This window comes from Oryctolagus cuniculus, chromosome 8 (assembly GCF_964237555.1).
Source record: "Oryctolagus cuniculus chromosome 8, mOryCun1.1, whole genome shotgun sequence".
Classification (NCBI taxonomy): domain Eukaryota; kingdom Metazoa; phylum Chordata; class Mammalia; order Lagomorpha; family Leporidae; genus Oryctolagus; species Oryctolagus cuniculus.
Genome location: NC_091439.1, coordinates 37,158,333 through 37,168,471, shown reverse-complemented (window position 1 = coordinate 37,168,471; position 10,139 = coordinate 37,158,333).

Sequence of the window (10,139 nt, the reverse complement as noted above, 5' to 3'; positions counted from 1 at the left end):
CCATTTTAAGGAGTTTGTTCTCTCTACCAACTGGTAGGTTCTGCCCATGGAGCCAGCATTCGAGAGGCTGCCAAGAAAGTCTCCTAACCCCAGACACTGACACCAACAATTTTACACAACCACAGTGCTGCGCCATTGGGTCTACCAGCCTGTTCCTCCTAGCTTCTCTCCACAACTTTGAAATATAAATACCCAAATGGATCAGCCTTTTTTTTTTTTTAACTGTTCTTAACTATCAAAATCTTGCTGGAATTATTTGGCCAGTCACTGTGAAAAAGAGAGACTCAAGGGAAATCCGAAAGGAAAGAAAGAATATTCGTAACAAGGAAGATTATTGTGCCCAAGGTCCTGCTAACTGCTCAGGTGATTTCCACTCTAGACTTCCTCCTGCAGGCACCAGGATGGAAAGCGTTCTCAAGACAGTCTTTCCCTCCTTGCAAAGCAGCCTCTTCCCCGATTCCCTAATCTCCAGTCACTGGGTGAGGTTTTCCTGCTTTGTTCCTTTTCCTTTTCTTCCCTGCAAGAATTTCTTCAAATTCCCAAGACCCTTCTCTGTTATGCTTAGGTTCCTGAGCAACCAGTTGGGGGCAACGTTTAATGATTTACAGCTTTACTTGGCTCTCCTTGCAGACTATTTTAAGATCGAGAAGGAGATTTTCATGTCACAGAATTGAGTTGTTACAGAAATAGAACAAGAAAAAGAATTTAACACATTTCCTTACACCCTTGCAGTTTTGGCTCCTTGTGCATGGGGCTTCTCCTCAGGCCCCTCTCCACAGGATAATGAGAGCTCTGAATCTCAGGCACAGACAGACTGGAGATGTAAAACCATAAGGATGCAACTAGGAATGAGGAATTAGCAGAAGATCAGTGATAACCAACTTTCCCCTTCCCCTTCCTCCAAGTCACTCTCTGTCTTCTTTGACAACCTAATTGGCTTACAAAATATTTTGTAGAAACAGTAATCGCTCTTTCCTGTTTCAAAGCAGAAAAACAGAGGAGGGGGGGATTCCACGTTCAAAAGGGACATGAGCCAGTAGGTTGGGATCAGCTGTTTAAGAAAAGAAGTAAACAATTAATAAGCATAGAAGGAAGAAATAGAATGGGAGAATGGGGTGTGGGAATGTATTGGATATCTGCTAGATTAGGTCTTTGAAAATTGCAATCCAGAGGCTTTTGGATATATATATATATATATATATATACACACATACACACACACATATCCTTGGGAAAAATTATCTTCCTTATTATAATGTCCTTTTATTCCCTCTGATGCCCTCAAATGAAATTATTCTCTCACACTCTGAGCCAGCATCTCAGTTTTGCTCTTACTAGCTGGTCAAATAATTGCAACTAAGATTTTTCATTTGATAGTCAAGAGCAGTTTAAGTTGGGGAAATACTGAATTATGTAAGTTCAAACTGTGTTGGTATTGCCAAAATTACCCAGCCTTTAATATGTGATATAAGAGATGGAATGGAGGTGAATACATTGCAGTGTTTCCTAAGTTAATTTTCCCACTGATCTCTTTTCCTTTTTATCTTGTCACAGAAGATGAACACATATTAGGAGATACTGAAATACACAAATTAGGAGAGCAGAGATACAGGTTGTTATGTCATCACAAAGCACACCGAACACCGGAGTAAGGGAAAGGGTTTATTGGGGAAAACCCAGCAGACCAGAGGGAAGGGGCGATGAAGAGGAAAAAGGAGAGAAGGAGAGTATAAGAGAGAGAGACAGAGAGGAGCTAGCGAGGAGAGAAGAGAGAGAGCAGAGAGAAAAGAGACGAGAGGAGGAGAGGAGAGCAGCCGAGAGGAGCCAAGAGAGCCACGTGTTCAGGAACTGGCCCTTTTAAAACTTTGCCAGAGGGCGGGCAGAGAAGCAGGAGCAGCGAATCCCATTAGGATGGGGGTGGAGTTTGATATCTGTGATTGGGCCATGTGGCCACCTGGCTTTCAGCAATGGCGGTGGGAGCCAGGGCATAGGATGTAAATCAGGGTGTAGATCGTGCTGTAGATAAAACTGCGCCAGTTTCCTAACACAGGTATTCTCTGCTCTGAGTCTCACATTCAAGCTGTCTATCTAGCTGAGCTCTCATCTGCAGGTGCTGGGGAAGTGTGACTTTCCCGCTCATTCACGCGTTGGCCCATTTCAGTTCCTCGTGGTTGTAGACCTGACGTTCGCGTTTTCTTGCTGGTGGTTGGCCAGGGGTTGCCCTCAGTTCCTAGAAGTTTCTCTCAGGTCCTAGACCCTTGACTCTCTCCATCTTCATGTCATCAGTGGGGAATCTCCCTTGCATGAGAGAACGTCTAAATCTACTTTCTTCTTTTTCCATTCTCCAACTTTCCCAGGGCTGAAATACATGCGTTAATCTCAGTTTGTTCTCTATTCCAAGAAGGATGCATCCCTCTAGAGTCAGCAGCTAAGTCCTATCACAGAGCCAGCCTTTGCTATACGTCATAGATTAAAAACTCTCTATTTAACAGTAACCGAGCTGTTATCTACTTGCACCTTCTGGGTTCAAACAGTCACTCAACCTTGGCTTCCATCCCCAGGTCCCATGCCTCTAATTTTTAATGAGGAGGGGGATTGATTTCTATGGGTCACAATGCCAGTCCCCTTTTATCTCCTCTCAAAATGTCTTCTCTCCTTTTTCCTTTTCTTCTCATAAATACAAACCCAGAAACTTGCGCATCACTCTTCTCAGGGGGTAATAAATTAAGAGATTATCTCCATAGATCATTGCTATAAAACAGCTTTATTAAGTGCATAATATAGGATTTTAGCACTAAAGGCTTTACAGTTCTACGAATTCTAGTCAAAATATTATTAAATAATAAATAGAACTAATATCAATGTTGTTTAGATAAATTTATAAGAGCAAAAATTCTTTGAAAAAGCTAAAAATCAACTCTTTCCTCTTCCCTCTGCTGAGTAGTTGCAAAATTAATGTCATCTGAAAAGCACTTTTTATAGAAATTTTCACTTCTAAATTTTTTAAAAAAGAAAGATTTCAGAGGATAGTATCACTAATGGTTTATGACATGTAGATAGTCACTGTGATAAATGATAAATACATACCATCTTTATAGTTATTGAGAGTGGAACTAATGCAAGGATTTAAATTAGATGAGAGAAATAACAGTCATGTAAGGGATGGGGACAAGGAGAAAGAAAAGAGGGGATAGAAAGCGGGGTTGGGGAAGAAGGGAGGCAGGGAAGAGATGACAGGAATTTTGAAGAAGAGGAAGAAGCAAAGATAATGGAATCATCATGCCTTGACTGATCAACTAATGACATTTGTTGGCTCAGGCAGTTCTAGGATCTTCTGTTTGTGTATCTAGTGACACACACAAGAAATAAAAACACTTGTAATTCTATCAGGGCAGAGCTTTAAGAAATCTACACATTAAGCCAAAAGTTCATTGATCTTAAGTTCCAAGATTTGGGCCACAGGAACCAAGAAAAAATGCAATCAAGGGAATATCAGATTCCATAGTCAATGTGGAACTGTCTTTTGAATTTATCTCTGTATAGTTAGTTGTATTGTTCTGAAGAGCAGAAAGTCTTTCTTTTTTAGAACAAAAAAAAAAGATCTGTGGTTTGCTTACATGACAAAATGACTATATTTCCTAAAGAATGAAAATTACACATGATCAGTGCTATCCTTTCAGTAGCACTTATATCCTAACTATTCTCAGAAGAAACTAGAAGTATAGAGATTTTCTTTAATATTTTTCTTTTTCCAGTCACACATAGGTCTCATTTTTCACAAGCATTCTGTATCATCTTTTATAATTTGTTTATTTATTTATTTATTTATTTGGCAGAGAGACAAAGAGAGCTTCTGTCTACTGCTTCACTTCCCAAATGCCTGCAATGGCTGTGGCTGGGCTGGAGCTAAAGCCAGGAGGCAAGAACTCAACCCCGGTTTCTCAACAGGGGTGGCAGGAACCCAGTTACCAGAGCCATCACTGCTGCCTCCCAGGATCTGCATTAGCAAGAAGCTGGAGTCAGGAGCCAGAGCCATCCATAGAACCCAGGTATTGGAATACGGGATGAGGACATCTTAACAGCTAGGCCCACCTTATCCTGTGTCATTTGGATATAGGGTTTTTTTATATATATATTTTGTAGAACTGCCATAACAAAAAGCCACAGATCGGGTGGCTTAAACAAGAGACATTGGTTTCCTCACAGTGGAGACTAGAATAAGATCCAGGTGTTGGTGAAACTGCTTCCAGTTTCTGAGGCTTCTCTCCTTGACTTGTAAATGCCATCTCCTCCCTATGCCTTCGTTTGATATTGTGTGTGTGTGTTCTAATGTCCTTTTTTTAAAAGATTTATTTATTTACTTGAAAGCCAGAGTTACACAGAGAGAGGAGAGGCAAAGAGAGAGGTCTTCCATCCTCTGGTTCACTCCCCAGTTGGTGGCAATGACCAGAGCTGCGTCAATCTGAAGCCAGGAGCCAGGAGCTTCTTCCGGGTCTCCCACGTGGGTGCAGGGGTCCAAGGACTTGGGCCATCTTCCATTGCTTTCCCAGGCCACAGCAGAGAGCTGGATAGGAAGTGGTGCAACTGGGTCTCGAACCAGCATCTACATGGGATGCCAGCACTGCAGGCAGCGGCTTCACCTGCTACACCACAGAGCCAGCCCCTAACATCCTCCTAACAGTTATATTGGATTAGAACCTCTCCTGATGATCTAGTTTTAATTTCATTACTTCTTTGAAGAGCTTATCTCCACATTTTGAGGATCTTGGGGTTAGGATTTCTGCACATGAATTTCAAGGGAACATAATTCAGTCAATAGCAATGATAGAATAAACTCTTATCTGTAGATGTGCTATTCTGAGTGACTTTGCAGCCATATTTAATGCAGCTTGCTCACTCTCGCTCTCTCACTCTCTCTCTCTCTCTCTCTCTCTCTCTCTGCAAGAAGGCAAAACTCAATATAGGGGAGGAAAAAAATAATGTTCCCTCTACTCTTCTGCGTTCTTACCTGGGACCCATGTAACAAAGGATAGACCAACAAGAGAAAAACATATCAAGGCAGTCAGGTAGCTATTAGCCTATGCATGGACGAGAGGCTGAAGAAAATGATGTTTTAAAGAAAATAAATTTATGTGCAATGGAACAAGGAAACAAGGTGTCCTGGCCTGTCCTTTAACCAAAGGGATTCCCTGAATTGAGGGAGTGATACAGCTGACCCTGTATTCACTGGATTGTAGTTGTAATCACTGGACTGAAGGAGTCATTTGCTTCTCCAAATAGATAAGTCCCTGATGGTCAGTGCTTTATGGAGGGGTTTCTTGAGAATTCCACATCCAAAAATTCCCCCACCCAGACTTTCCCAGAAGAAGGCAGAGGGGAGAAGAAACAGGACCCATACTCGTGTCCATAAAAACCCCAGTCTGAGTGCAGACGGGGCTCTTAGTCCTTTCCTGAGATGTCTGCCTGGTCCATCAGATGTAGCAATTTCTGTCTCTTCACTTTTTCCAATAAAATTCATAGACCACAATCTTCATCAGCGAAGAGAAAGTTCCCAGGATTCGAATCAGAGGTAACAAACACACAGAAGTTTATTCACGTGTATATTTCGTATATTTCATGTGTACAGGGGAGAAAACGGAGAGAGGGAGTAACTCCCAGAAAAGGCAGTGGAGGATGGCCCAGGTGCTTGGGCCCTGCACCCACATGGCAGACCAGGAGGAAGCACCTGGCTCCTGGCTTCAGATGGCGCAGCTCCGGCCATGGCGGCCATTTGGGAAATGAACCAGCGGAGGGAGGACCTTTCTCTCTGTCTCTCTCTCTCACTGTCTGTAACTCTACCTGTCAAATTAAAAAAAAGAAAAAAGAAAAAAGAACTCTGGTTTCCATCGCATTTTTAACAAAGAACAATAAATTTTAGAGAAGAAACAAGGTAAAGAAAGATCTTAAGTCTCTAGTAGCAACAAATTGTGGGAAGGCAAAATCACAGGAAACTAATGGTAGATAAAGGATGGCTGGTGAAATGTTCTGTGTAGCTTCCTCATGTGCCATCCCCAGGGTGATAAGGACATGAAGTCATTTCTGGTAGAAAGGTGAGGAGACACATCTCTGTATATTCATTTCTTGATCCCAGGCAAATAAGGGGAAGGCAAAGCGCTTTTCTTGTATGTGCTGCCTCTCAGTTTTGTTGTTTGTTCTAGGGTTTATTTATTTATTTGAAAGGCAGAGTTATGGGGGCGGGGGGAGACACACACACACACACACACAGATCTTGCAGCTGCTGGTTTACTCCCCAAGTGGCCACAACCGCCAGGTCTGAGCCAGGCCTAAGCCAGGAGCCAGGAACTTCATCCAAGTCTCTCGCATGAGTGGCAGGTGCCCAAGCACTTAGGCCATCTTCCACTGTTTTTTCCAGGCCATTAGCAGGGAGCTGGATCAGAAGTGGAGCAGCCAGGACTCTAACGGGTGCCCATATGGGATGCCGGCACTGCAGGTGGCAGCTTTACCCACTACACCACAATGCCAGTCCCCTCCTGTTTTCTTTTTGCTTGTTTGTACCTTTAACATTTTCTTAATTCATTGTCTTTAACAAAAGGGGATTATAAAGCAATGAAAAACATGGAAATCATAGCTATAATTCAGATGAGCCCTTAAAGAACCCAAGTGATGGATTACTGAAATTAATGTTTACATTCTACCTTGATCACTCACATTATGCTAGGTTTCCTACTATTTATTTTACTCTGTGGTTAAGTTTCTTTCATTAAAAAAACACTTTATGGGCAGACATTCTCATCAGCAGGTTAAGCCATCACATACTGGAGTGCCTGGTATTGAGTTTCATCCCTAATTGCAGTCCAGGTTCCCAGTATTATACTTGAAAGGCAGTAGATAATGACTCAAGTACTTGGATCCTGCTATCTACATGGGAGACCCAGTTGAAGCGCCTAGCTCCTGGCTTCAGCTTGGCCCTACCCCAGCCTGTAACAGGCATTTGAATAGTGAACCAGCAGATGGGAGATCTCTCTCTGTCTCTGTCTCTCTACCTTTCAAATAAACAGAAAAAAATTTAAACCAACTTTATGAAGGTATAATTGGTATAACTGTACCTATCTGACATGTAAAACTTCATAGTTTGGACAAATGCACCTATCCATGATACCATCACCACAATCATGGTAATATACAAATCCAATGCCTGCCCAAGTTTCTAAAGTTTCCTTATTTCTCTCTGTTTTGTTATTTTGTTTTTTGCTTCTGTGGTAAGAAAAATGAACATGGGATCTACTTTGACAAATTTGGAAGTACAAAATACCACATGGTTAACTATAGGCACTATGTTGTACAACAGACTGCTAGAACTCATTCATCTAGCATAACTAAAACTTTATACCCACTGAATAACAACTCCCCACCCCCACCTCAGTCCCTGGCACCCATTATTATATTCTGTGAGTCTATTACAGACAACACACGTAAGTGAACACATGCAGTTTCTTTCCCTGTATAGCTTATTTCACATAGTGTAATGTTCTCCAGGTGTATCCGTGTTGTTGCAAAGGTAGAATTTCCTTCTTTTTCTAAGCCTGAACTATATTCTTTACTATGTATATACCACATTTTCTCTCCTCAGCTCATCTGTCTATGAACACTTGGGCTGTTTCCATGACTTGGCTATTGAGAATATTGCTGCCATGAACATCTGAGTGCAGTTATCTCTTCAAGATCTTCATTTTAATTCTTTTGGATATATTCCCGGAAATAGGATTGCTGCATCATCTAGTAGTTCTATTTTTACTTTTAAGGAAACTCCATACTGTTTTCCATTGCTGATACAACATTTTACAATCCCACCAACAGGGCATGAGAATTCTAATTTCTCTACATCCCCACAAATACTTGTTATCTTTTGGTTGGCTTATTTCTTGTTTCTAAAAGCCATCCCCACCAGGTATGTAGTTACATGTTTAATATTCTTTATATGTCTACACTACCCAAAGTGTCCTACAGATTCATGGTTGTTCTCATCAAGATCCCAGTGGCATACTTTTTAATGGAAATAGAAAAAGTCAATTGTAAAATTCATATGGAACCACAAAAAATGCAAAATGGCCACAGCAATCTTGAAAGAGAATGAATTTGGAGGCATCACATCTCCTCACTTCAAATTAAATTACAAAGATGTGCAGTAGCTCTGGCCTCAGAATCAGCCCTTAGGGCATTCGGATCTGGCTAAAAAGCCCATGAGAGTTTCGCAGGCATCGAAAGCCAAGACACTGTGGCAAAAAATGACCTACATGAAAGATCTCAAGAGTGAGATCCCAGTAGAAAGAAGGGGCCAACAAAGAAGGAGGTACCTTTCTCTGAAGGGAAGAGAGAACTTTCACTTTGACTATGACCTTGTCTAAATAAGAGCGGAGTTGTCGAACTCAAGAGGCTTCCATAACCTTGACAGCTCATGACAAGAGCCTCAGGTGATTACTGACACCATAAACAAGAGTTTCAATTGTTAAATCAACAACAGGAGTCACTGTGCACTTACTCCCCATGTAGGATTTCTGTCCTTAATGTGTTGTACTATGTGAATTAACAGTAAAACTAATCTTCAAACAGTACTTTATACTTTGTGTGTCTGTGTGGGTGCAAACTGTTGAAATCTTTACTTAATATATACTAAGTTCATCTTCCGTATATAAAGATAATTGAAAATAAATCTTAATGAAGAATGGGATGGGAGAAGGAGTAGGAGATGGGATGGTTTGCGGATGGGAGGTTGGTTATGGGGGGAAAAAACGCTATAATCCAAAAGTTGTACTGTCAAATTTTATATGTATTAAATAAAAGTTTTCTTAAAAAAAAGAAAAGATGCACAGCATTTAAAACATTTAATTGGTATAAAGATAAATGGATCAATAGAACAAAATACAGAGCTCATAAATAAGCTCACACAAATAAGGTCAACATCATTAATTATGAAGGTTCTAAATCATTAATTATGACGTTTCTAATAGGAACAACAATTCAGTAAGGAACAATAAGGAACAGCAATAGGAACAATAATTCAGTAAGGAAATTGCAAAGAATGTCCAAACCTGACCGATTTCAGACACCTGACAGTTCCTGACATTGGCACACCTCTGCCCCCTTGTGGCAAGTTTTAGGAATATGAGAGTGTGGGCAATGTTTAAGAGCAAAAGTTAAAATCTGGCGATTGTAAAGCAAAAACCTTGAGACACCTTACTTATAATGCACACTAGCTTTTTAATTATTAGTTTATTGTCTGTTTAGGGATTTTTTTCAAGAATCTGAAACAAAAATTTCAGGAGTCATCCAATTATCCCAGGGGAATTATAGTACATTTGTGTTTATTTTAATTTTTCCTTCTCCCCTAGATAGCAAGGATTTGTACAAAACATCCAAGTATTTGTGTCATTAGATGGCCTTTTTCTTAAGTTGTGGTAAAATATACATAACATAAAATTTACTAGCTTAATTATCTAAGGGTGTAGTTCCATGATATATTCAAACTGCTGTGACACCTAAAATCATTTATTGAGTATCCTAACTCAAAAAATAATTATGACCATTATAAATAGTTCAAAGAAATATTAAAACAGAAGTTTAAAAGTTACCTGAAATTCCACTAACAGAAAAAATCTTTTTTTATTTTTGTTAAAATGTTAATGAGTATCTCACCCAAACACCTGCTGGAGTCCTTGTAACTGGTGAGAATCATAAATCTTTTGGCTCTAAGCCTCCTACCCTGCTTCTCTACCTCCATTTTATGTCTCATAGTGACCCAGCTGGTCACTCCCTGCTCTTCACTATGAAGACGACTTCCTGGGGCCAGCTAAGGCTCCATCTGCAACGCCCACACCCCATATGAGTGCCAGTTCATGTCCCGACTGCCCCTCTTCTGATCCAGCTCTCTGCTTATGGCCTGGGAACGCGTACAAGATGGCCCTGTCCTAACATGGAAGACCCAGAAGAAGCTCCTGGCTCCTGGCTTTGAATCAGCCCAGCTCCAGCTATTGTGGCCATTTGGGGAGTGAACCAGTGGATGGAAGACCTTTCTCTCTGTCTCTCCCTCTCTCTCTCTGTAACTCTGCCTTTCAAATAAATAAATAAATCTTAAAAAAAAA